Source organism: Podarcis pityusensis, assembly GCF_964106645.2.
Source record: "Podarcis pityusensis genome assembly, chromosome: 3".
NCBI classification, from domain to species: Eukaryota; Metazoa; Chordata; class Lepidosauria; order Squamata; family Lacertidae; genus Podarcis; species Podarcis pityusensis.
In genome coordinates this window covers 15,448,501-15,476,333 of record NC_138026.1, presented here as the reverse complement: position 1 = coordinate 15,476,333, position 27,833 = coordinate 15,448,501, and the positions used below count along the sequence as shown (strand labels likewise).

General features: G+C 42.7%; 1 protein-coding gene and 1 long non-coding RNA gene across 5 annotated transcripts in view; one reads left to right on the top strand and one right to left on the bottom strand.

Annotated features, from left to right (window-relative positions):
- MACROD2 (mono-ADP ribosylhydrolase 2) overlaps positions 1–27,833 on the bottom strand; it is a 978,088-nt gene that overhangs the window by 269,133 nt on the left and 681,122 nt on the right. The gene's annotated exons all lie outside the window — the stretch shown is intronic.
- On the top strand, positions 2,260–4,795 carry LOC308473157. The gene is made up of 2 exons (XR_013983957.1): positions 2,260–4,162; positions 4,538–4,795. It is a non-coding gene; the product is annotated as an uncharacterized lncRNA (long non-coding RNA).

Sequence of the window (27,833 nt, the reverse complement as noted above, 5' to 3'; positions counted from 1 at the left end):
CCGCAGGGCATCACAAATCACTGCAGAGGTACATAATGCCCAGCAATCTGGATATCACTGCACACTCATGCTTGATCTATGACTAAATCCTAACACAGAGGTGAGAAAAGAGAATTAATGAAATGTTAGCAATGAAGAAAAATCAAGGATGTAAATGTCACCAATCACAGAAAGAAGGTGTCTTATGGACCAAAATTGCCTTCACTTCAGCCAGGAAAACATGGGAGAGCTGCAAGAAATTAATACTTTCTTGTATTAATGTATATGTAGCTTATTGTGCTTCCCCCCCCCCCCTCACAGTAGAAAGTCAAAGTTAGAAAACAAATGATGAAACACAGTTAAACAATCTCAAATTTGCATTGCCAGGGATCGTGCGGTGAAAAGGGTAATGCCAGAAAGCTTATCAAATTTATGGTTGGGATAATGTCACTGGAGACAATATAAATAAATATGAACTTTTTTTTTTTGCAAGAACTGCTTAAATTTGCTGGAAATGTGAAGTATTATGGGCATTGCCAACAATGTTCATGAAGAACTGTGAGGAGATTTCAGCTTTAGGGGGAAAACCTAGATATGTGGATAAAAAACACTCTATTCTGCTTTGGTAGGTACTTCCTTGCTCAACAGTAAGCATGACAGTACCCTGATATTCCCTAGGCACTATGGCTGACATACACAAGCTTTGACCTGGTGAATAATGCACCTATGCACCTATGGAAAGAAACATCTTGATATTCATTTGTGAAAACATCAGTTAAATGTGGAGCTGTGCGGTTGTCTTTCAACCACATTGGTCATGTTCAAAGTCATAGAGTTTAGGAAACCACTGAGCAATCTGTCCTCACAGCGAGGCACATTTCGGGAGGGGGGAATTGACTGGCATGTTATTCACTTGTCAGTGAGCAACGCGCATATCTGGAATGTTCCACGAAATCTAAAACATATTTTGATATGGTGTGCATTTCTTTGGAAGAAATCCTTCCAAATATATCTGATTACTAGTCAGAAATTCTATTACTTTCAAAGTGAATTGTAGTGGGGGAAAACAGGACCATGCTTTTTGCAGCACACAGTTATGAATACAGAGTCAGTAATATAACATGATCAATATCCTGGCTTTCCATCAGTGAGAGGTAAGTATGCGAGAAGCAGCTACATTACTTTTTGTCACTTCCTGAAAAGTCAATCTAATGTTTCATTCAGACAAACTCACTTTTTTGCCACAAGGTGACTTTCTGCAGTCACCTGAGGGAAGAAAAAAGGGTTTGGAGAATTCACCTCAAGTAAAGTCCGTAACAAACACAAATTATGGTATAGTAACTGGAATAGGTTTGCTGCCTTGTTTGAAGATGTTATAAGCTCCTCTTCAGCAAATGCTCTCACAGCAGCATACAATAAAATGGTAAAATGACAATTAAAACAATACTCCTAAACTAGCACACTAAGACACAGAAGCAGAAATCAAAACCACAAACACACTGAAAGACCTGGGCAAATAAAAATGTTTCCATTGGGCACTGAAAAAGCAAAGACAGCAGCCAATGGGATCCCGTAATAAAAAAGCCTTGGTAGGTATTCAGAGTAGACCCATTGTAAGCTGTGGCCCTAACTTAGTTATGTTTATTAATAATTCCAGTGAGTCTACTCTGAATAAAAATTAGTTGACTACCACCCCTTGTCTCTTGCCATCACTCACTTTGCTTCAGAGGGTGGTGGGGTTTGGAGCACGTCCGCCAAAGCTATTGTAACATTTCAACAAACTGTGATTGAAATAGGGGGGGGAGGTGCCACAGCTTTTCTGCTGAAGGTTTAAGACACCTGCCCTACCCTGCCCCAGTACTATACTGTTCCAAAGCTTTACTTTTACCTCAGTAATAAAAAACATGGCAAACTTTTGGAACTGCCCTAAGAGGGGCAATTTCCAAGAAATGCCATATTTTTTGCTCTATAAGACACACCAGACCACAAGACGCACCTAGTTTTTGGAGGAGGAAAACAAGGAAAAAAATATTCTGAATCTCAGAAGCCAGAACAGCAAGAGGGATCGCTGCACAGTAAAAGCAGCAATCCCTCTTGCTGTTCTGGCTTCTGGGATAGCTGCACAGCCTACATTCGCTCCATAAGACGCACACACATTTCCCCTTACTTTTAAGGAAGGAAAAAGTGAGTCTTATAGAGCAAATAATACGGTACTTAATAAAAACAACAACAACACATGAGATCAGGGATGGGTTAGGATTGGCTGTCCATCACCCCTGATGATTGGCCATGCTTGCTAAAGCTGATGAGAGCTGGAGCCCAACAACATTTGGAGGGCGACAGATTCCTTGTTCCTGCATTAAACAGTACTGTAAGCCAAAGGCCTAATACTTGTTTCAGCTTCAGTTGCATATTCCTTAAGCTGTGATTGTGCATTAAGAGACTTGGGTCCGAGAACTCTATCATGAAACACTTGTGTGCCATTAGGCTACCTGCAATAGGTGCTAAGCAGTAATTCCTTCTGGTTTTAGAGGTAGATTGCCAAGCTACTGTATTAAAAACTATCTAAATAGTAAGAAAAAAATGGGATCCTAGAGTTTCAACTTCTATACAGTGCATTAATTCCAAGAAATTCTAACTGCCATTTCAAACAGTTATCACACTCCCCATCTGTTTAGTGCAATTTAGCAGTCCCCACTGTAGCTTAGCTGGTGTGCACAACCCCCAAAGTTGCTTGACATCTGGATAAGTCTCCTCAAGAGACTTGCAAATTTAATCACTCTACTGTACAGCAGCCGCCAGTTTAAATAGAAAGGTCACCCACTGCCAACAGTTAAATAGGCCAGAGCCGCAATGGTATGACCAACAAACATAACAGGTCCTGAGCTGTTTGGGGACTCTCACATATCTTGAACGCAAGGGCACACCTATAATTTTGACTCCACTGGCCCAAAAGAAGAAAACACCAAGAAAAAGGGGGGATTTAAATACGACACAATACAGGAGAAGGAATAAAGATTCAGCATTATATGAAATAGTCAGGGATTGCTAGGGCAACGATTTTTCTGCTTAGTGCCATAAGCTGACCAGATTTTTCAGGAGTAGTTGTTCAGATATAATTCTCTATAATTATATATTTCCACTATGTAATTCTTCTAGATCCAGTGTAGGTTCTTTCAAATCACCCTGGAGAACCCCCGTTTTAGATAATCAGGCCTATTCCTTCTTAGGGTCCTGAAATTGGTCCCATTAATTTGTGAGTAGCAACAGCTAGAAATAACAGCTGGAATACAAAAGTTCTTGGAATTATGTGCACTTCCGTGTGCGCTTGAGGAGCGAGTCTCTGGTTTAGGGTGGAGATGTGTCCTACTTTCCAGAGGACGGCCCTCTATCTGAGGGGATATCAAAGGCAGTCTTCCATTTGAAGGACCAAGTCTGGTTTAAATAGACCCTAAGAAGGGAGGTAAGGGGCCTTGAACTTTCACATCAACAGTTGGTACCTGGACAGCAGATGTAGCAGGCACACAGATCCCCTGATCACAGTCTTTCCCACTGTGGCAAGACGTGTTGTATTTTTATTTATATCACTGTATTTCTCAATTAAGGGGGAACTGTCAGGCACTTAGCCTCCTATCAGCAGCTTTGCTACTGGGGACGGTGGGAGAGGTGGCAGGAAGGTCAGCACAATGCAAGTACATCAGTGAAGCCAATCCAGTTCCCTTCCCACTGTGCCCACACTATGGCAACCTTTTCAGGAACTCCTTACCCTCTCAGTAAGTTTGGCAACACCACTGGCAGAAGGCCCGGTGTGTGGCACTGTCCCAGATTGTGCTCTGAAGGATTCCCTCATTCCCAGAAGTGTGTGTTCATGGCTGTGGGGCACTGCAGGAATAATGGGGACTGAAAAATCTCCAGTTTGCACTGATCATAGCCTATAGCCACTTGAATGGCAGGCAATAGCAGCTAGAAAGTAGCCACTCCTTGGAAGTACATCCCTCAGATGGATACTCATGGTAGTTTCATGTCTCAAAGGGGGCATATTTTGGTTTTGTTCTGCTAAAATTCTCATTTGAAGCTAATTTCAATGAGCACATTTGCAAGAGGCACCCCATAAGTTTGAATTTGTACAAACTGGGAGAGATGGTCTTGGAGCCTGAGAGAAGTTAACTTACGGAAATTCACAGTAAGTTTCTCAACCTCTCTGTCCCTTACTGTATGGCCGAAAATTATCTGCAGAGGGCTTTGAGCAATGCAGAACGGGATGTGGGGAGCTGATGGAGAAAAGGGGAACAGTTCAATGTTGGGCAATTATCCTAACTTAACTTAGGATGGAATCTATAGCTTTTATTTAGAGAGCTAATGCACTTGTTTGTTTAACTACACAACAATTGTATACTTAGCACACCAATCACCTAAGATATTATTTTTGCCTTGGTAGATACTGAGTTTCAGTGTTGTACTTATAACATGATTGGTTCCTAAAGCTTGTCCAGATTCTTGTTCCATTAATAATTATTTTCTAAGCACTCTCCAAAAGTTGTTTTTTGTCTCTTTATAGACTGTCAAGGCTGAGTGACAGCACTTCTTCTATATAAATGGACCACAAAAGAACAAAACAGCCAACTTCGTCACTCATGAAATATTTTCAAATGTGTTATCTTTTTGTTGGCGAAGCCCCAAACTCTTATCGTCCTTTGCAAGGGTTGTGCAGTGCAGCTAAATGTCAATTGCCAGCAAGGTCACCAGATGTTCTGGTCTGCCAATGGCTCCTCTTTGGACAGCAGGTTATGGGTATTAAAGCTGACCTACCATCCTACCAGGGACGCAGGTGACGCTGTGGGTTAAACCACAGAGCCTAGGACTTGCTGATCAGAAGGTCGGCGGTTCGAATCCCCGCGACGGGGTGAGTTCCCGTTGCTCTGTCCCTGCACCTGCCAACCTAGCAGTTCGAAAGCACATCAAAGTGCAAGTAGATAAATAGGTACCGCTCTGGCGGGAAGGTAAACGGCGTTTCCATGCGCTGCTCTGGTTCACCAGAATCAGCTTAGTCATGCTGGCCACATGACCCAGAAGCTGTACGCCGGCTCCCTCAGCCAGTAAAGCGAGATGAGCACCGCAACCCCAGAGTCGGCCACGACTGGACCTAATGGTCAGGAGTCCCTTTACCTTTACCTTTACCATCCTACTATGTTTGAATCTTAACTCCAGATTGCTTTTCTGCAAATTAATGGGTTGGTGCAGCGGTTTCAAGAGTGAGATAGAAGGCTACATTTTTGTTGTTTTTACTTTTATTTTCAGATCTTGTAGGGTAGCAGAAGTTGTTGGGTAAACGTTTAAGAACCTGCCCTATTTTTGGTGATTCTAAGTTGTTTTAAAATTGTGCTTTAACATTGCAACCTGCCATGGGAAGTTAGGGTGGGGGGTGGATAATTAATAAGAATAAGAATAACTTCATAAATGGAACGTAGGTGTGCAGCATAACATGCCCATCAAATATATGTAGCTTGGAATACTTAGGACTGCAGTACTCTTTTACAACAGACGTTTCACTGTAAAGTTTCGTTTCCCGACGTCCCAGGCTGCATGCATTTTACAAATTTGAAATATTTTGACCCTTTGAAACAATCAATTAGTGCAACGTATTATTGATAGAAACAACAATAATAATGAGAAATTTAAAATGATGGCTCATAGAAATCTACTGCAGCTGCTAGGCCACAGCTGAAGGGATCACTCAAACCTGCATCCAGCCTGATTGGAAGCCATTATGCTGAAACAGTGCTGAAAAATCAGATTACCCCTTCTGAGGCAGTGGAGCTTTTATAGTAATCTCATGGAAAATACAAAATACGCCTACGTTAAGGCTGTTTTCAGAAACTAAACCATCTCCAGATATTTAAAACCCCTTTCGCCTGTATTTGTAGCAGGGAAAGGCTGTTTACTTCAAAGCATTTTGACATCGCCTTGGCTAAACACATGTTTAAACAGCTGCTATTCATTTACAGTAAGCTCTTTGCTTTCCATATACACAGACAGCATGCCTGAAATTACAGATTTTGGCAGATTCCGTTCTAATTGTTCATTTTCCCAATACTTGAAGATAAGAAGTTAGCCTCTTTAAAGCTGTACATAAACAAAAGCTTGATGGCAAGTAAGAAATCATTTATTTCCACATCTGCAGTATACATATGCTTTGGAAATAACAGCAAACCAGTTTATTTTTCAACATTTATTTTTTATTAGGACTAAGCTGAAAGTAGGGGATTTTCATGAACATTTTGATCAGTGTCAAAAAGCACTACACACACACACACACACACAAACAAACAGGATGAACGTGTTTCCTATTCAAGAAGGATTGCCCTCACTTTGAATAGACTTCTTTTGCTCTCAGTGATATCAGCACATAGGAAAACCTTTCCGGCACTGTGACGCCATAACAGTGACTTGCATTCTGCAATAGGTGCTTACCTAGGAATGCGCAGGGAGCATTGCCATCACATTTCATTGGCTCAAAGAACAGAAAACATTAAGTATCTCGTTGCCCCATCCCAAAATGTCAGCTCAAAAATCAAAATGGGCAAAAATTCAGCACAAGTTGCCCATATTTGTGTTCCTTGTCTAATACAATTCCACAGTACGGCAATATCAAATATCATGTTGGAGAGGTGCAGCACAAATCTCTTAATCTCGCATTATGGGGAGAGAGCCATTGGAAGCTGCCAAGCATTTTATTTGTGACAAGAAATGAGGCATGTTACAAAAAGGATCATTGGTGACTAAGCAATGCTCTGAGTTAACCCACTTAAATTAATGGATTTAAGTCCATTGATTTCAATGGGTGTGTTCTGACATAGGATGTTACCCCATGAATGGATGTGCTATGCATACAGAAGAAAGATGACGTACCGTACATCTTTCCTCAGAGAGTGTAAAGGGCAAGTCCATGTTCTTCAGATAGTTTTACGCAAGTTAATCTTCCTCTGATAAAGAGCTGCGGTGGCACAAAAGAAGTTATTTCCTGCATATACTCCAACTGATTTATTATTATTATTATTATTATTATTATTATTATTAGAAATGTATTCCATTTCTATCCTACTCCACCCCCCAAAAAAAGCTGAAAGCAGTGTACAAGGTCCTGTCCCATCCTATCTGCCCCATTTTATCCTCACACAGTTTTGGGTTAGGCTCATAGTCCCTGACCCAAGGCCACCCAGTGAATGTACTGGCTAATCTGGCAAGTTTTCACATGATCTGTTATGTTTGTGCAAAGAAGGTGGAAATGTGTTACATTGCATTCTATGGGTTGCCCCTGTGCTAAAGATATTTTGCCTCATTGAAGCAGTGAAGACAGCAGTAACAGAAGTCTAATGCCCCTTCTTCTTCTTTGCTTGTTATCTGACTTAGCTTCCTTCCTAATTGGAACTTTTTTCTTACCCCCCCACCCCACCCCAGGTCCCACTTTTTATTCTCATTGCATCCATGAACCTAGAAAGCTTGTTAACATTATCTGGCTAATGTCTTTTCGTAAAAGACCAATCAGCCTGCTTCATGGTTCGGAAGCCTGGCTACTTCATCACCCTCATGCCAACACACATGTTGTGGGCAAACTGTGCCAAATTTATTATGTAGGGCAGAGTTCTTCGATCTTGCATCTCCAGATGTTGCTGTATTGCAACTCCCAATGGCTAGAAATTGTAGTCTGAGAACATCTGGGCATCCAAGGTTGAAGAACAACGATCTAGGGCAGGCATGGCCATACTTGGCCCTCCAGCTGCTTTGGGACTACAGTTCCCATCATCCCTGACCACTGGTCCTGTTAGCTAGGGATGATGGGAGTTGTACTCCCAAAACAGCTGGAAGGCCAAGTTTGGCTATGCCTGATCTAGGGTGTTTCTGTGTATATGGGTACAATTCCACACATTTACCATTTATTAAGAACTGTGTTGCCACAAGACTGTTGGCCTCAATGTATCTTCAAAAGTGGTTATCTGTAACTGGAATTGCAATTGTAGCAGCTAATAAAATTCAATTAGACTATCTGGGGGTTTAATTCTACTTTACCATGGCTTCATTCCCAGTGTCTTTAAACTGACTGAACTCCCTCATTTACAACCATTATAAAAATGTTAGCATCGGTCACGGCACCTAAGACAGCACCCACAATTTCCAGGACTTAGGTGCTCTTATATGTCACTGAAATCCATTCTGCTTACATACTTTTAACCCTGTGCAGGGTTGTGACTGATCTATGCACCCAGTGCCACAAAGATGCCGTACTAAACGTGCAAACATTACTGAAATCATATATACATTATATTATGTAGGCATGCATGTAGGGAAACACACACACACACACCCTACAACACACCAAACTACAGTGATAGCAGTACATTACAAGCAGTGCATTACAAATACTGATATCTATATGCAGAATATATCTGCAAAAACTTTGGCGATAACACAAGGGATAATGGGCAGAAAAATCAGAAAGGATTGCAGCTATACACAGCTGCCACCAGTAACATTAGCAGGTTTACCTTGGTGGCTGGCTTCAGTTTAAAGGGAACTCTCTACATGCTATATACTTGGCAAGAAAAATGTTTCCCAAAAGCTTCTGGGAGCATGTGTTTTCCTGAACATATGGAGCAATAGTAAGTTGTGCCATAAAAAAGAGCATTATTCTAAAATAGGTCTATGCTGCCCCAACTCAGATTTTAGTTTCTGTAAATAATAAATGCAATATAACTTTACACCATTTAAAAATTTGAAACATAATTCATAAATACTCCTGTTCAGATCTGTGTCACAAGAGAACGAGCTCTGTGAATGTTATTCTGAAGTACCAGATAATAACTCCCAACAGCAAAGCCCAAACCACTCATGAAAATGTAGCCGTTTGAACAGAGTGATCTAGTGTTGCCAGCTGTCTGTGTTTGCCTCTAACTATCAAAGCTACAATGTCTTTTCTTTAAAAATAAAAATAAAAATCACAGATACATCCCCTCCCCACCCAGAGCAGTTTGAAGTAACTGGCACAAGTGCTTTTAGGAATGCAGCCCAGGCTCAACAATAAAAAGGGAAAATGAGTGTAACAGAATGTTCACAAACACACATTTTGGAACCAAAGATAACAACGATGTACAGAACAGTCTTCCATAACTAATTTATATTTTATGACCTACATACAACAATCTTTGTACTGGGGTAGACAAACAGCTGAACTGCACACTTGGTCAGTTATTCACATGTAACATTCAACAAGTGTGCAGTTTGTGTACCTATGTACACAATGGTTGAACTGCACAGATTGTAAACTGTACACCTTTCACACAAACACTTGTACATGTGGGGAGGCAGCTTGTACCTATATTCAGTGCAATCTATGAACAAGCGTTTTGTTGTAGCCTTTTGGTATGCCAATGAATTAGTCCAGCTTGCTCCTCGTTAGATTTTGGATGGGCATTAAGGCAGTTGATAAGGATCTTTTTTGCTTTTGCTTCGGTTCCTTCCAAATTAGTTCATAATCTGGCTCCTTTTATCAGCTAGAGACATTTCTCCTCATCCTGGCCCGCCCCGACAAGCTTTTAATTCTCATCCCAAACTCAGTTTGATGCCTTGTCACTCTTCTGTACACTGTTCTGGCACAGATGCTCTTTTGAACTGTCATTCTGTGTCAAATAATTTTGCAGTTACTCATCATCTTTCTCTCTCTTGCTCTGACAATTTTTTTCATGTACACGTGGTCTGAGATAATGAAAATAATGGCATCCATAAACCCTAAAATGTCAAGATAAGGTTGAAGCAACCTCTCTCTTATGCAAATGTGACATCAACTTTGAGAGGAGGGGAGAGAGAGAGAGAGAAATAAGTTGCCACCACAAGAGACCAACTTGAATTCATCTGCCCCTGCTCTCAGGGACTAAGGCAATGTACACATTAGCAGCTTAAAACACAGCACGGTCACCTGCATTTCAAGTCACATTTGCACATCATTGCACACATCAGAGGGTGAGGATGTCTTCGCCCAATGTGCATTACCTGCTTGGTTTCGCCACCCCTGCAATCCTTACTGTGACTTGAATGTGGCTTAAATTTTCCATTTGGACTGAAGCTGGTTTGAGGAGAAATGAAACAAACAGCAATAGTTCTCAAGAAAATACAGGATAGGTATATATTGTGGCTAATGCCAAGTGCACATAACTAAAAAAAAACACCATAGCACTGGGAGCATTTCAGATGCAGAATACATGATAATGTATAAAGGGGGAAAAGGAAGCACATCAAACATTCTATTAGGTATACATGCCTATATTTGCTATTATGTATTTATTTAAAGGGGGGACGCGGGTGGCGCTGTGGGTTAAACCACAGAGCCTAGGACTTGCTGATCAGAAGATCGGCAGTTCGAATCCCCACGACGGGGTGAGCTCCCGTTGCTTGGTCCCTGCTCCTGCCAACCTAGCAGTCGAAAGCACGTCAAAGTGCAAGTAGATAAAGAGGTACTGCTCCGGCGGGAAGGTAAACAGTGTTTCCGTGTGTTGCTCTGGTTCGCCAGAAGCGGCTTGGTCCTGCTGGCCACATGACCTGGAAGTTGTGCGCCGGCTCCCTCGGCCAATAAAGCGAGATGAGCGCCGCAACCCCAGAGTTGGTCATGACTGGACCTAATGGTCAGGGGTCCCTTTACCTTTTTATTTATTTATAACATTTTTATCCCACTCTTCAGTCAAAATAAAGCTCCCAGAGCAGCTTGCAAATATCACTGATAAGATATTCCCTGTCCTCAGGCATACAGTCTAATGGACACGGCTCAAAGAAAAAGGGATTGGGGAGCGAAGAGGAAAACAGCAAACTCAGATACTCTCTCTCTCGCAATGCTGTGAAAATGGCTTCGTGAGAAATCCAGTAAATTCTGCTTTGATTATATTGCCTTCCTCAGCCTTACAGAACAATGCAGCCCCATTAGAAGTAGAGTTATAATAATACCTGTATTGTGAAAGCATGGGGATTACTGATAACTGAATCTATGAATGTATTATTAGCTGGATCACTGACAGAAGGCCATATGAATTTCTCTCTAGCCTTATAGACATGTGAAGGGAAACAAGCTTTCTGGAGTGGAGAAACAAACATCTGTGTTGGTCAACTAAGAAAAAATCCAAACAGGATCAGCAAAGCAATGGGTCCATTAAATTTGGTGCTAGCCGCACTGAGCCCGGTCCTGGCCGGGGAATAAATAAAACATCATCATCATCATTATTATTATTAAACAATATTACCTCAGCTTAATAAGCCAATTTATGTATGAGTCTCCACCCCACCCCACCTCTTCATTCTTCCCTTCATGTGATCAAGAGAACAAATCAGACCTGATTTTGGAACAAGCCAATATATTAAGTCATGGCTTGACGCTGGCTTAATATCCTGGCTTGTATGGAAGCCATTGACCATAACTTCACAGTTCAGATGAAACAGGAAACTATTTAGTTAATTGCTGAATGTTTAGCTTGTTTACTACAGTTGAGAAAGGAAGAGCCAAGAGGCTGTATGCACACCCAAAAGGCTCTTTCATATCTCAGTTCATGAATATGGCAATTAAAAAAACAACCAGTACCTTTATTAGGACCAACTATAACCATCTACAGACATAGTGTTTTGCTTTGCTTTGTTTGTTTTTAAGAGAAAAATGGAAGGAGGAGACTGCTCAGCTTCATTTACCTTTCATTTCACACTTTATATCCTGGATTCAGACAACTAATTATTGAATGGGGTCAACACCTGGAAATTGCACTGGAATTTTAATCTCAAGAGATTTAATGGCATAGTTGGACAGAAGAGGTCAGGAGGAAAGGAAGAACAAAAGAGAATGCTGAAGGAAGCATTAATGTATGTTTCAGTTAGAATATAAACTACCTATAATTGGCAGTGGACAGATATGCGTTGACTGCTAAGAATGGTCACAGGATTTTAATGAAACTGATCCAGAATCTGGCAGTCAAATCTTATCACACTATGGATTGGATACAGACTTAGTCATGCTTAGAGTAGACACGCTGAAATTAATCGGACCTTAAGAGTCACTAAGTCTGGATCAATCTCTTTCTTTCAATATTAATGGATGTATGATATCTGTGACACATTCTACTGTTGTAGAATCTTTTAGAACTGTGTACAGTGGTACTCCGAGTTACAAACGCCTTAGGTTACAAATGCTTCAGGTTACAAACTCTGCTAACCTGCAAGAGTTACCTCAAACTGAGAACTTTGCCCCAAGATGAGAACAGAAATTGTGTGCCGGCGGTGCAGCGGCAGCAAGAGGCCCCATTAGCAAAAGAACGTCTCTAGTTAAGAACAGTTTCAGGTTAAGAATGGACCTCCAGAACGAATTAAGTTTGTAACTAGAGGTACCACTGTACTAATGTATATGAACTGTGTAAATATTTTTTAGAAAGGATCTGACTTCCAAATATGTCTGCTATCTGCCTCACACAAACTAAAATGAGTTCAGGGATTATTATTATTATTATTTAAATGTATATAATGTTCCTGTTTTCAGCTCTGAGGAATCAATATCTCAAGCACCTAATGGTACGAATCAGAACTGTACATGGGGAAATTACAGCAAATATTTCTTAATGACCAGAACAATCTTTTGTGTTTAATAAACAGGTTTTAATTTCAACACAGCTCTGCTATCTGGAAGTATCTTTACATTCTGACTCCATCCAATCTCACAGGTCCACGGTGAATACTGTTTTTATGGAGACATATTGTGAGCAGCATCAAATATATTTAAAAGCACTGGTCCAAAGTAAAAGTTTCCCATAGAACTGGAATGACAGCAATTTGCCTTTGGAGTGTAGCTGTGGGAACTTCTACAGACTGCAGCTGAATATCAGAAAGTACTTTTAGCATTTCAAAAATTTGTGTTCGGGCTTACATGCTGCTATCCGACACTGAATTGGACGGCTGCGGCTGCTACTGGATTTCTCTGAAGAAAATCCACTATAACCCTTTCAAAGACTCCTTTGAAACTGGTGCAGCTCACTGCAAAAGCCTACAAAAGTGGTCCAAAAGCTTATTATAAGTAGGAAGGTTCAGGGAGAAAAGAGGGAGACCTTCTCTCCAAGGAGTGAGGAATAATAAGTCTTGGACAGTTACAAGTTGGATCTACAAGAAAACATTGCAATGTGGAGTGCTCTTGTTCAGAATTTCAAACAGCCAGTAATTCCTTTTTCCAGGATATTCTGTTCCATTCCACTTCTCCCTCCCATGCTTACACACACAACAGCTAGTCAGTATCTGTGTCCACACTCAGTCAACATCGGGCTGCTTAGGGTTTGCCCCCCTCCCAATACTTTTTACTTCCCTCTTTTGCTTGTTGTTGGGCATTTTGACTACATAAGGACCCACACTCAACAAAATGAGCCTGCAATTAGTATATATTCTGTTTAGAAGCACAGGTTAGATTTCTTCACAGTTATACTCAAATCATAGCTGTCAGCTTCCAGATTTGAAAATAAGAGACCAGCAGCGTGGAAAATAAGGGATCAGCAGCCAAAATAAGGGATTTTAGTCAACCAGCTGAAATACAAAGTTAAAAGGGACCAGATAATTTTGGAGGGCAGCGCCGGTTTTTAGCCCTTCATTTCCAGAGGTTGCTGCTCAAGACACCAGCTGATGAAACACTGCAATTAAATAACTACAAGCAGCAACCACTTTTCGCGCAAAACGAAGCCCAAGCTACGAAGATGCTGCTGCAGTTCTGTATCTTTTCTCTCGTGCTCCATCTGCAGCTCTCAGTTCCATCAGGTGGGGTGGGAGGAAGGGGGGGGAATAGCGCCCAAAGTAAACTCGCAGATCAGACCATCTATGGTAGGCCACGCCAGGCTGCGCATCTCATCCGGGTTCTTCGGCGGCGCAGCCACAGTATGGCCTAGCGGGAGCGGGGGTGGCGGCGGGCAGAGGGGAGGCCCCAGGCAGAGACGTTCAGTTCGGTGGCTGCGAGGAGGATGGTGGCGGAAGGGCCCGAGGCTCCTACCAGTCCCGGCGTGGAGGGGCTCCCAGGGGCCGAGGCTGGTGAGAGGAGGCTGGAGGGGGGCAGGCTGGGCAGCCAAGCAACACAGTTGGAGCCTCCCTCCTCCCTGGCCGGCAGGGAGGGAGGGAGAGGAGCTACTTCGTTTGAAACCCGGGAAATTTAAAGGACATCATCAATCCAGGACAGCAGCGGGACATGGTGCTGGGATAAGGGAGTTTCCCGCCAAATAAGGGACGGTTGACAGCTATGCCTCAAATAGGTTTTGGGTTCCTTGCAACTGAAACACTGATGGAGAACATGTTTACGGTGTACACAAACCTGTGGCACATCCTGTTCAGCTCACAAGCAAACAAAGAAAGAAGGGAAAGAAACCTCCAAAACCTTTTGCACTTCAGAAAAACCGTTGGCAGGATGTGGTTATGAGATAAGATTCTATTTCATATTTTACTGAATCAAACCAAGCTGTGCACATACATTTGCTTCAAAGGAAAAACAAGCTGCCTGCTTTGTCACACCAAACATATTTCCTCTAGACATACTAGAAAGCATTATTTACACTAGAAAGTCTAATTAAAATGCTGCTTAACTGATAGATTTACCTGCCTATGGGCATTTAGCCTTGCTTTCACATCATTGTTATCTTCAGCAGGAATGCCACCAAAATTTGAAAATAACAGGCCTGAAATAAGAATTTCCTCAATTCAAAATACTTTGCTTTATTGAGGAGATCTATTGCTCTGTTCTTAATTAAAGGGAAGAAGCGTTACAAGTGTATCTGCTGATTCTGTACCTGTGCGGTCAGCATCCATCAGTGCAGGCACCCAGAGTGGATAGCAGCTGCTATTGCATGGTCAGAAGTTAATTACTTTTAACTCCTTAGTCTCAAACAGAAGTACCTATGATTGCTGATACTGACGTGGAAAGTTTAAAATGCAAATTTCTTTACAGCACAGCTGGCCTTGTACCCAGGAAAGCAAGTTGTCTTAGGGGGATCACTTATTGCCTCTGTTTAGCCATTGTGTGTGTGTGTGTGTGTGTGTGTGTGTGTGTGTCCTTGCAGCCTTGTGTTCTGATCTGAGCCCCATGACAGGGAGGTTTCTCTGAGATCTCCATGAAGAATGTCATGTGCTTCATGGTTATTGGTCTTCCTTATGTGTGGCGGGAGGATGAAATTTTCCTGGACCACTTATGCTTTCAGACTTCAGTCTCTAAAGCAATGTTCAAAACTCCCATTGTTGTAGGCGCATTTTGCGACAGGGAATTCCATTAGCGCGAGCAGTTTCTGAGCTCTGGGCACAGTACTGCGCCTAAGATTTCAGATTAAAACTGCAGAGTGGAAGGAAAGAGGACCTTTTTCTGCCTCCCCACTTCCAGCTACTCTCTGAAGGCTGGAGAGGAGACCCTCTTAGGAATATTAGGGGGGTAGGCAGGGGAAGGACTAGATCTTGTGAAAAATGAACATAATATTTTAGCTGCAGTTCATTCATTTTCAGCTTTGTATTCTTGTTATTAAAAAGGGGCGCCTAGACATTCCGTTGTTGCACCCATAACCTAGGTTTAAGGTGCCTTTTTGCTCCTAGCTTTCATATATCAGTTTCTAACACTGCTATAAAGTAAGCCTTCATCAACCTTGGGCCCACAGATGTTAGACTAACACTCCTATTACCCCTGACTGCTGCCCCTGCTGACTATGGGTGTTAGGAATTGTAGTCCAACAACATCTGGGGACTCAAGATTGAGAAAAGCTTTTCTATAGCAAAGTTTCAGAGCCCAGAAGCAAAAAGGGAGGGAGGAACAAATGTGATTGTCCTTATTAACGTGATCCTGCAAATGTTGACAAATGCAGGACAATATCGAGAGAGACTAGCCCTAAGAAGGGGAAACCCCACAAAAGCAGTCAAATGATGACCAAGTCTGCTCAGTGGGACTGGAATGCTGGAATGTCTCCTAATTTCCCAGATCCTGATATTAGTTTCATTAATAACCATGACATCGGTTTTTTGCTTCAAGATTTCACAGAACCCCACCCCCTGGAGAAATCTTGCACATATTGCTAATACTAAGCCTACCACAATATGAGCAGTCTGGTCCAACAAAGGAACATTTTCACTCTTAGGAAATACCGAAAGTTCCTGCAAGCTGCAAGAAACCCAAACTCACCACCCAGAGTGCTTTCTAAATGGATGTTTACTAAAGCAGGAGAGATAATACATAGCTCTGGAATAATGCTTCTGTTGCTTTAGAAAGCAAAACAAAATAAAATGATTTTTGTAACATACAGAGAAGAGTCGTTCTACTGAAGTTGAGTGTTTATTGAACTAATGATGGTCAAGATGTTCAGAGGCTGCATTTAGCCTCCTCCACTCCACAAGGACTCTTTGCTACTAAATCTGCAGATAGCAAGAATGAAAAAAAGAGAACCCATCTTGATTATTTATTTCCACAATGCCATCAATGAACCTGCCACTTGACAGAGTTGCTTAAACACGCAAACAATAAATCCCTGCTTCTGTTGTTGCTGCTTTGACAGAAGGGCAAGAACAGAAGATGGGGGGGGGGAGAGATGGGAAAGACAAGAGGAGAGAGAATGGAAGAGAAACGACGAGTGAATCCGAGCGAATGGATTTTATGACCATAGCCCTTTACTTTTGCATGACAGCATCGTATGGGATTTCCCCCCCCCCCCATATGCAATTGCTATGGAACATTGTATGGAACACCACACTAAATCCTTAGTTTATAATGTAATATGTCACTGAAAACACATTAAAAAGTGGTGTTTTGAAGGTTGTGCTTTTTAAAACCCAAGTCTGTGCATGCACACTTCAGAAGGCATCACGCACCAACACTGGCTGCTTTCCTCCACTAACTACACCATTTTGTATCACCTCCTGAGTTTCACAAAATTATATGTAGCCCCCTTTCCTGAATCCAAGCTTGTGTGTCAGCTCTGTAAGAATAACCTGTGCTTTATATACATCTTTGCTTTATATAGCATCACATTTTCTCCTCTGTCAGTGAGCAGCAGCTAGTCTGCATTGGGCTGTGGCCCACCCCAGTCAATGGGAGCAAAATGATTGACAACACAATACAATTCTATCTCCTTAGAAGTAAGTTTTATTGAGTTTAATGGAACACGGGGTGCATCCAGATGGGGGATTGACACCATAAATGGATGGTTAAGATCTGATTTTCCTGCATGTGCATTTGGTATCTAAATGCCCACACATTTTTCATAGCAATTCGGCTGTTTCCCATTTGCACCAGTGGGCAGTGCTTGATGAAACATCCCCATGCTGCATTTTCTAGTCCCTTCCCTTAGTCTCTCCCCCCCTCCACTACCTTTTCCCTTATGTGCTCATCATTTTATTAAACAAACAAACAAACTTCCACCCGAGTGTGCAAGAGCTAGGGATATCAGAGCGATCCATTGAAAATGCCCTATCAAGCAGATAACCTCCCATCTGCCTGTTCAACCGTCATCACAGCATGGACTCTTCCAAGGAATGCTTTTTGCCTTCGTTCTCTAAAACAAAAGCTTTTAAAGAAACATGTACATTTTCTGTGTACACAGATATTACATTGTAGCCTAAAGGAAAACCTACAAAAAAATGATCTCTAAATGGTACCTCACCCCAAGTAAACTGGTTAAAATGTACAAAAAGGGATCTAAAATGTGTTGGAAATGTGAAGAGATAGAGGGGACATCCATACATATATGGTGGAGATGCAAGAAAGCTAAGGAATATTGGGAGGTGATATACCGTATTTTTCGCCCTATAGGACGCACTTTTTCCCCTCCAAAAATAAAGGGGAAATGTGTGTGCGTCCTATGGGGTGAATGCAGGCTTTCGCTGAAGCCTGGAGAGCGAGAGGGGTCGGTGCACACCGACCCCTCTCGCTCTCCAGGCTTTAGGAAGCTATCTGCAAGCCGTGGGAGCCCGCGGGAGTTCCCCCCCCGGGCTCCCACGGCTTGCACAGCGCTGCCTGCACCCCGAAGCCCCGGCACGCTGAGCAGTCGCACCGGGGCTTCGGGTAGCTCTGCGCAAGCCGCAGGAGCCCTCCCCCGGCTTGCGCAGCGCTGCCTCTTATCCGGAAGCTACCCAGCGTAACTGCTCATCGCGCCGGGGCTTCGGGATAAGAGGCAGCTCTGCGCAAGCCGGGGAGCCCTCCCCTGGCTTGCGCAGCGCTGCCTCTTATCCGGAAGCTACCCAGCGTAACTGCTCATCGTGCCGGGGCTTCGGGATAAGAGGCAGCGCTGCGCAAGCCGGGGGAGGGCTCCCCCCACTTGCGCAGAGCTGCCTCTTATCCCGAAGCCCCAGCGCGCTGAGCAGTCGCACCGGGGCTTCAGGTAGCTCTGCGCAAGCCGCAGGAGCCGTCCCCCGGCTTGTGCAGTGCTGCCTCTTATCCGGAAGCTACCCAGCGCGACTGCTCATCGCGCCGGGGCTTCGGGATAAGAGGCAGCGCTGCGCAAGCTGGGGGAGGGCTCCCCCGGCTTGCGCAGAGCTGCCTCTTATCCCAAAGCCCCAGCGCGCGGAGCAGTTGCGCCGGGGCTTCGGGGAGCTCTGCGCAAGCCGCGGGAGGGCTCCCCCGGCTTGCGCAGAGCTGCCTCTTATCCCAAAGCCCCGGCGCGCTCAGCAGTCGCGCCGGGGCTTCGGGTATCTACACAAGCCGTGGGGGCTTGCGGAGAGCAACCTGTTCTGGGGGCTGGGGTCGGGGGAAGCTCGGGCTTCCCCCGCCCCAGCCTAGCGCCTTGGGGGGGAAATGAAATTTTTTTCTTTATTTCCCCCCAAAAAAACTAGTTGCGTCTTATGGGCCGGTGTGCCCTATGGGGCGAAAAATACGGTACTCAGAAATAAAAAAGATGTTAAGGTTGACATTTCCCCCCAAAACAGAGATGTTCCTTTTGAGTATAGTAGAGGGTGAGACACCTAAGAATGTATCAAATCTTCTTCTTTATGCAACCACTGCAGCCAGAATAACTTACACACAAATGTGGAAGGACAAAAATAGTCCAACGAAAGAGGATTGGCAGAATAAGTGAATAGAATACACTGAGGTAGCAATGTTGACTGCAAAGATAAGAAACCAAGGTGAATATGCTATAAGAGAGGAGTGGGAAAACTTTGGAGAATATTTAAGAATTATAACAGTTATATAAATCCCCAAGTAGGACCAGACATATGAGCAGCAGCTAAATTAGCTAGAAGGAGTAGAAGGATATGTAGCACAACTAAAAGTAAATAGGAACACACAGAGGGTGATGTGGGGAAGTCGAACACTGTAGAAGGATAATGAAGAATATTGTGAAATGCATGTACTAAATTACTGCAAAATCATAAATGAGAAACAGGGTGTGGGGGGAAGAGGCTGTGCATTTAACTTTATGGAAAGCTTACGGCAACAGAGCCCTTCAAAAGCTTGGAACCCCTAGATCTGCCTTTGTTAATGGCGCAATCTGACTTGGTAATGTAAAAGGCTACTCCAAACCATCTGATTTGTCTTCTTATTCAAAGCCAACACACATCCTTAGTTTATGCACAAATTCTTGGTACTCCTGGAAATCCCATAATCAACAAGGACCCCAAGAAAAATTCTTCAGGGAAATGAGTTAATGTAAAGTAATATTAATTAGAAAGGGCTGGCCCAAGGAGTGTATAAAATAGAAAGAAAAGAAACGTTCAGTGCTGGAGGACTTTTCTTCTTTAGTCTGCTGTTTCGGAACTGTCCTTTCTTTGCCCTTGAATATTTTGTTCCACTCACATTGCAATGCAAATGATAAGTGACATGCTACTTTATTGTAAGGTCAGTATTGGCATCTTCTGTCTTTAAGAGTGCTAACCAGCAATTTATTGTGCTCCAGAAATGGAAGCTAAAAGCCTACTTTAAAAAGCTTTTGTTTCCTCTCTGTTTACATTCATTCACAGATCACACACACGCTTAATTTAGTTCTTGAATATGAGTTTTTAATCATGGGAAAGAAACAGTCCCAGGAAATTCAAAATCAAATTGAGACACCCATTAGGGTCTAAACATTCTCAAGATTGTCATGCCTTCAGATTATTGCATATTTCTCAAGAGCACATTTAGCAAGTGGCAAAAGCTAGTGCAGCACAGCTAATGTAAGGCTACAATCCGGTACATACCTAATTGAGAGCAAATCCTATTAAACTCAGGAGTTTGTGAAATTCATAAGGGCTTCTGTACCCTTAGCAGTAGTGGGATTTACTACTGAGTAGACATTATATCTCTGCCTTAGTCCCCATCTGCAATATAGGTATAAAATGCTGATCTGCCTTACATAACTGTTGTAATTATTATAACAAGGTCTGTATGTGAGGCACTTTGAATTTTTTTTTATATATGATGAGTAGGAAGGACAGTTTATTTGGAGAGGGAGAGAGAGATCTTTAAAGTAAATTGCTGGCTAGCTGCTGTTACTGATTCTCTGGAGAACCCACAATAAGCTTATGAGGAATCCCATGGTCCCCTTTAAATCACACTTTTTATAACGGATAAAGGGGAAACACATGCTTCATTCCCCTCCTTTCTCCTCTTGTACATCTTTTTCTGCCTTTACATCACTTGATCCCTCCCTCCCTCCCTTCCTCCCTTCCTTCCTTCCTTCCTTCCTTCCATATAATATAGGATCTTGTGGGACCCACCTGTCAGATAGAGGAGGGCTGAGCAGGAGAAGGAAAGGAAGTTGACTGACATACTATTTGGAGAATGACAGTGGGATGCGTTTACAAGCTTTCAAGTCTAAAATTAATAAATCACATCAGACTGAGTTGCTAGCCCCAGCATCGGTGGCATAATAGTTTTTTCCTATTTTTACTCATTGTTAAAAGCGGATTTTATAAGTTGTGAAAGGGCAAGTTTACGCAAGCATTATGCTGGGGATGTTGGATCAAAATTTTGAAATACCTTATTTGTCTTGTTTCCATTCTATTATGGAGTAGTCCAAAGCACAAATCGGGCATCATCTTTTTATTATCCAGTGCAGATGTAATGCAAGCTCCCTACAAATCATGGTGCCTGAGAGTCAGCTTCGGAAATGAGCACTCCCTCTTTCCCCAACAACTTCTCTGCTTCCAACTGCAACTATTCTTTCCCTTCCCTTGTGGTTTAGCATCATATCTACACTAGCAATACACAGAAATGCATAATGATCCTTGGCTAGAATTAGCATTACTGCAGATGTAATGCTAAATCATGCTAAATTTAAGCCAACAAAAGGAGGGAGGGGAAGCTGGCTGGCTTCAGATTTGAAAACCAATGTTTGCAGAAATCCAGGCTTAACTTGGTACAAGACCCAAATGGGAAAGCAGTGGGCAAGTAAGGGCACCGATCCACAAGCATGTTGAAAATCAGTGTGCATTTAACCAGCACAACAATGGAAGCTAAGAGCCTGAGTATCCCTCAGGAATGGGACGCGGGTGGCGCTGTGGGTTAAACCACAGAGCCTAGGACTTGCCGATCAGAAGGTCGGCGGTTCGAATCCCCACGACGGGGTGAGCTCCCGTTGCTCGGTTCCTGCTCCTGCCAACCTAGCAGTTCGAAAGCACCTCAAAGTGCAAGTAGATAAATAGGTACCACTCCGGCGGGAAGGTAAACGGCGTTTCCGTGCGCTGCTCTGGTTCGCCAGAAGCGGCTTAGTCATGCTGGCCACATGACCCGGAATCTGTACGCCGGCTCCCTCGGCCAATAAAGCGAGATGAGCGCCGCAACCCCAGAGTCGGCCACGACTGGACCTAATGGTCAGGGGTCCTTTTACCTATCCCTCAGAAATAGTTTCAACATGCTAAGAGGTGGCAGTGAGATTGGCTAGGACTGTGACCAGAGGCAGTTTTAGAGCAGCATGGCCAGTTTGGACACAGGAGGTGCTGCAACCATGATGCAGAACAGAGCATGACAGGTTGGGTGTGTGTGTGGAATTTTAGCATTGCACAGGGCGTCGCTGAAATTTGAGAGCCCAAAGTCTACCGCTGCTGTGACAGATACATCTCTCCAATCCACCCACCAGCAGCAGCAGTGGTAACCAAAAGATGTACTTCTTTAGTATTGCATAAGATATGAGAAGATCAGCACAGTAGGCAATTAGATCTTGCTCTCAAACTCTGGAAAGGAAAAAAAGAAGGATCCTAAGTAGTTCACTACTTACCAGAAAACGGTAACAGTCTTAAGCGTTTAATAAAATTGTGATTAAGCATGTTGGGAAACGCAATGTGGGCATTCCCCTGCATGAATTGACAAAAGGACTGATTTGCTGTATTTTCAATGGATGGTGTTTTTAACAAGCATCGCAGCCCTTCAGAAATGTGACATTTCTAATCCAAATTCCAAACTGACAAAATTTCATGACAACCCTACCAGAAATACTTGTTTCCAGAGAAAAGGCTCAATTTAATTGACTCAAATTCAGTACTTGCTGGTACAAAGCTTCCTCAGATTGTTTCCCTGAGGCTCTATGCTATTTCAGGAGGAATATAACAAAAAGCAAACCTTCCAGATCAGTGCTGGTTATCCCCCTCCTTAAACCTTCTTTCGAAAAACAAGCAGGTGGGTGCGAGGAGCCAGGGAGAAAACGACACAAAATAATTGGGACCAAATATGATCTCTGGCACTTTGAGCGCCACAATCTACAACTCAGCCTGCCATTAATAATGTAAAAGTTATGGCTTGTGAAGTCAAGTTTATCTTCCGATTCACAAACTGACATTCGGTGAAAAAGGCTTCAAATCCCGCAGACAGTTTGATTTGACTGATCTTTACCATCTTTGACTGCTTTATACCAAGTGACACCATTGGCCCATCCAGGGGAGTACTGCCAGCTCTGATTAGAGCAGGTCTCCAAAAGTATAGGCAGAAGCTCTTCCCAGCACTGATGTCTGAATGCTTATTTGATGGAGGTGCCCAAGACTGGGCATAATACAACATACACCAAAGAAGCACAACAGATTTTTTAAATATAATAATAATAATAATAATAATAATAATAATAATAATTTATTATTTATACCCTGCCCATCTGGCTGAGTTTCCCCAGCCACTCTGGGCGGCTGCCAATCAAGTGTTAAAAACAGTACAGCGTTAAATATTAAAAACTTCCCTGAACAGGGCTGCCTTCAGATGTCTTTTAAAGATAGGATAGCTGCTTATTTCCTTCACATCTGAAGGGAGGATGTTCCACAGGGTGGGCGCCACTACCGAGAAGGCCCTCTGTTTGGTTCCCTGTAACCTCACTTCTCGCAATGAGGGAACCGCCAGAAGGCCCTCAGCGCTGGATCCCAGTGTCCGGGCTGAACGATAGGGGTGGAGACGCTCCTTCAGATATACTGGACCGAGGCCGTTTAGGACTTTAAAGGTCAGCACCAACACTTTGAATTGTGCTCAGAAACATACTGGGAGCCAATACAGATCTCTCAGAACCAGTGTTATGTGGTCCCGGCGGCCACTCCCAGTCACCAGTCTTGCTGCCGCATTCTGGATTAATTGCAGTTTCCGGGTCACCTTCAAAGGTAGCCCCATGTAGAGCGCGTTGCAGTATTGTAGGAACATAAGAAGCTGTCCTATGTCATGCCAGACCATTGGCCCATGTAGTTAAGAATTGTTTGCCGGGGTCAGCAAACATTTTCAGCAGGGGGCTGGTCCACTGTCCCTCAGACCTTGTGGGGGGCCGGACTATATTTTTGGGGGGGTGGGGGAATGAACGAATTCCTATGCCCCACAAATAACCCAGAGATGCGTTTTAAATAAAAGCACACATTCTACTCATGTAAAAACACCAGGCAGACCCCACAAATAACCCAGAGGTGCATTTTAAATAAAAGGAACACATTCTATTCATGTAAAAACACGCTGATTCCCCAGACTGTCCATGGGCCAGATTTAGAAGGCGATTAGGCCGGATCCAGTGGCTTTATAGGATTTCAGATGGGGACTCTTCCAGCCAGAGCTGGAGATGCCAAGAACCAAGACATTCTGCATGCATGCTCAGCAGGTACTCGATAGCTGAGTTTCAGTATTACAGTATGCATCAAAATTCCTTCTTGTTGAAGATTGGTTGGGCAACCCAGCCAGATGGGCAGGGAATAATAACAACAACAATAATAATAATAGGTTTTTCTTTCATTCAAGGGAGACTGGACACCTGTTTTCCCACCTTCCTCTCAAAACAAATGGTTGTACTGAGCATTGTAAGGAAGCAGGGCAGACAAGTGTACTTATCAATCACTTGCCAATCAAACTAATCTTTCTGTATTATGTGTAATGTAAGCGCTGTGGCAAATAGTAGACATATTTAACAGTGATTCTCACACTTGCTTTACTCTAATCTAAATGCATGTTTAATCTGAGAATGGTCATCTTGGTGCCATTCGGTAGTCACCGCTCATTGCTATTTGAGGTATTAGACACATTGCACACAATTTCATGGCCCTAATTGAAACGCAGAAGGCAAGGATTTCATGTTGGCTGGGGCGTTGCAGAAATGTGCAATTAATTTATGTTGCATATGTTTGCAGAAATATGGTAAGTACAACAAAAATGTTATTGCTAAATGTGTTTCGCCAGAAATTGTATATCGAGTAGTCTTACTGAAGCAATTGTCGTTGCTGTGACAGGCTCTAACAGGAGATAATGATGATAATGCAATGATATATGCATCTGAAGAGGAAAGAAAAGGTGCATAACAGGGGGGAAAAACATTATCATCTCTCAGATAAGCATACAAATTGTACAATTTTTACTTCTTCTGATGTGGAGCTTTAGTACTTTGAATTAATGGTCTTTGGGGCATGTGCAGTGCCAGCCCTACCTTTCCACCACTACTGGGTGATTCAAATAAATATGAAAGTCACTTGTACATCATTGGTATTGTAATATTAATAATTTGTCACTTCTCAGGTATACATCCTTCACTTGAAGTGACGCTGCAATAACATGTATATACATGTCCAATGAGAAATACACATTCAACTGAACTGGTGAAAAAGCTATGATGCAGTTAGCTGAGATTACCAAATGTAGTTTGGAAAAAAGGGCAATACCTCGGGTATTGTACCTCGGGTTACATACGCTTCAGGTTACATTCGCTTCAGGTTACAGACTCCGCTAACCCAGAAATATTACCTCAGGTTAAGAACTTTGCTTCAGGATGAGAACAGAAATCGTGCAGCGGCGGCACGGCGACAGCGGGACGCCCCATTAGCTAAAGTGGTGCTTCAGGTTAAGAACAGTTTCGGGTTAAGTACGGACCTCCGGAACGAATTAAGTACTTAACCCGAGGCACTACTATATAGAAGTGCAATAAATACATACAGTGGTGCCTCGCAAGACGAAATTAATCCGTTCCGCGAGAGTCTTCGTCTAGCAGTTTTTTCGTCTTGCGAAGCAACCCTATTAGCGGCTTAACGGATTAGCGCTATTAGCGGTTTAGCGGCTATTAAAGGCTTAAAGGCTTAGGGGATTAGCTGCTAAAAGGCTATTAAAGGCTATTAAAGGCTTAGCAGATTAGATAAAGGGGGGGAAAAGCGGAAAAAAAATCTCTAGACTCGCAAGACATTTTCGTCTTGCGAAGCAAGCCCATAGGGAAATTCGTCCTGCGAAGCGCATTGAAAACGGAAAACCCTTTCGTCTAGCGGGTTTTCCGTCTTGCGAGGCATTCGTCTTGCGGGGCACCACTGTAACCAGGTTAGCACATTACAAGGATAAATGTTATAATAAGAAATACAAACCACACCTTGTAAGTGACCTCTTGGAATTCTTGTCCATATCAACTGGAGAAACCAAATTCCCTGAATTTCTGCAGCAGGTAGAGAAATTCCCCAATATTTCCTTGGAGGTTGGGCTCCATTCCAATGGCAGGAGCACAACCTCTCTTTTTTTATCATAAGAGGGTTCCTTCTATTCTTCCCTTTCTTCCCCATCTGCTGCTACTGTAGTGGCAACAGCAGCAATTGCACTTGCATCCTCAACAATGCTCCACACCAAACATCTTTCCAGGGCATGGGCGGAAGGAAACAAAATGGTGGAGAATAGTTTGCAAAACGGCCTTTTCCTAGAAGAGTTGGGGGAGTTGTGATATCTCAAAAATGTTCTCAAAAAACTGTAGTCTGTGAAATTTTGGTTCAGCTCCAGGCACAAGCACACTAGTGCACTTCCCAGTTGAATGCTAACAGGAAACTGCAGATTCTAACAAGTCTGCCGACCGTTTAGAACAGTGGTGGCCAAATTGGCCTTCCAGCTGTTTTGGGACTACAACTCCCATCATCCCTAGCTAACAGGAACAGTGGTCAGGGATGATGGGAATTGTAGCCCCAAAACAGCTGGAGGGCCAAGCTTGGCCACCAGTGGTTTAGAAGGTTATTTTTCCCAAAACTGCCACATTTCAATACCACTGTTAACAAAATGCGGAAGTAGAAATTTTCAGATATCAGGGGGAACTTGTAATGTTAAAGCTACAATACAGTGGTACCTCGGGTTACAGACGCTTCAGGTTACAGACACTTCAGGTTACAGATTCCGCTAACTGAGAAATAGTCCCTCAGGTTAAGAACTTTGATTCAGGACGAGAACAGAAATCGTGCTCCGGTGGCGCGGCAGCAGCGGGAGGCCCCATTAGCTAAAGTGGTACCTCAGGTTAAGAACAGTTTCAGATTAAGAACGGACCTCCAGAACTAATTAAGTTCTTAACCCAAGGTACCACTGTATGCAAAACACTTATAATCCCCCCCAATAACTCATTTATTTTCCTTTGTACTAGAAACACAGCAAATTGACCTAGGCAAGAAAAGACATGATGGGGTGGGGGCAAAACAACATATAATTTTCCAGCAATATACAAAGTGCCAGCTTTGGCAATCCAAATTATATGTTTAAAAATATTGCTAGGGCTGAAGAAAGTACATCATTTTGGGATATACCAAGAAACATGTATTTTCATATTTTTATTATGGATGGTGTATTTTAACATTCATAGCAAGCCATAAAAAACAAAACAGTGTTTTCAATGTATGTGTTCAAGATTGACAATGGATACTTGGCAACATCTCCTGAGTAATTTCTGCTGTTGTTAAATGCAGGGGAAGAAAAGAAATCAATTGTAGTAATTGAGATTTTGATAGAACTGGGTAGCAGGAGAAACATATTTTACATTGATTATCCAACACAATTTATTCTTTCATTTATTGTCTTGCCCGTAAATAAAGTGCAGCTCCAATGTCCAAGCAAACTTTCTACCATTTTCTGCACAGACGACGAAAAACCAACTTAAAGACCTAAATAAACTAAATATTATTAAAATTCTTTTAACACCGGTTAAGCTGGCAAAGATATATAAATTGAAATCCAACCTTTGTTGGAGATGTGGTAAAGAAACAGGGACAACAATACATATGTGGTGGTGTGAGGAAATTAAGAAATTTTGGACAGTGATACATGAAGAATTAAAGAAGATGTTGAAAATATCAATAATAATAAAAACAGAGATATATCTCCTTGGATTGATAGGGGAAGAGATACCATGGGGGGGGGGGAGAATCTTCTTATATGCAAGTACAGCAGCTAGAGTAGTGATTGCTGCTAAGTGGAAGTCACAAACTCTACCCTTAAGGGAGGATTGGATGTGTAAACTAAATGAATACTTAACTCTTGCAAAGCTAACAGCTATTATAAGAAACCAATCAAATCAAAAATTAAAAAAGGAGTGGGAATTTTTTGATGAATATATGGTACAATACTGCTCAAAAAAAGATACGCTAATATGCCTAGATTAAAATGTAAAGTATCCAAGGGAAGGTAAATTAGTAAG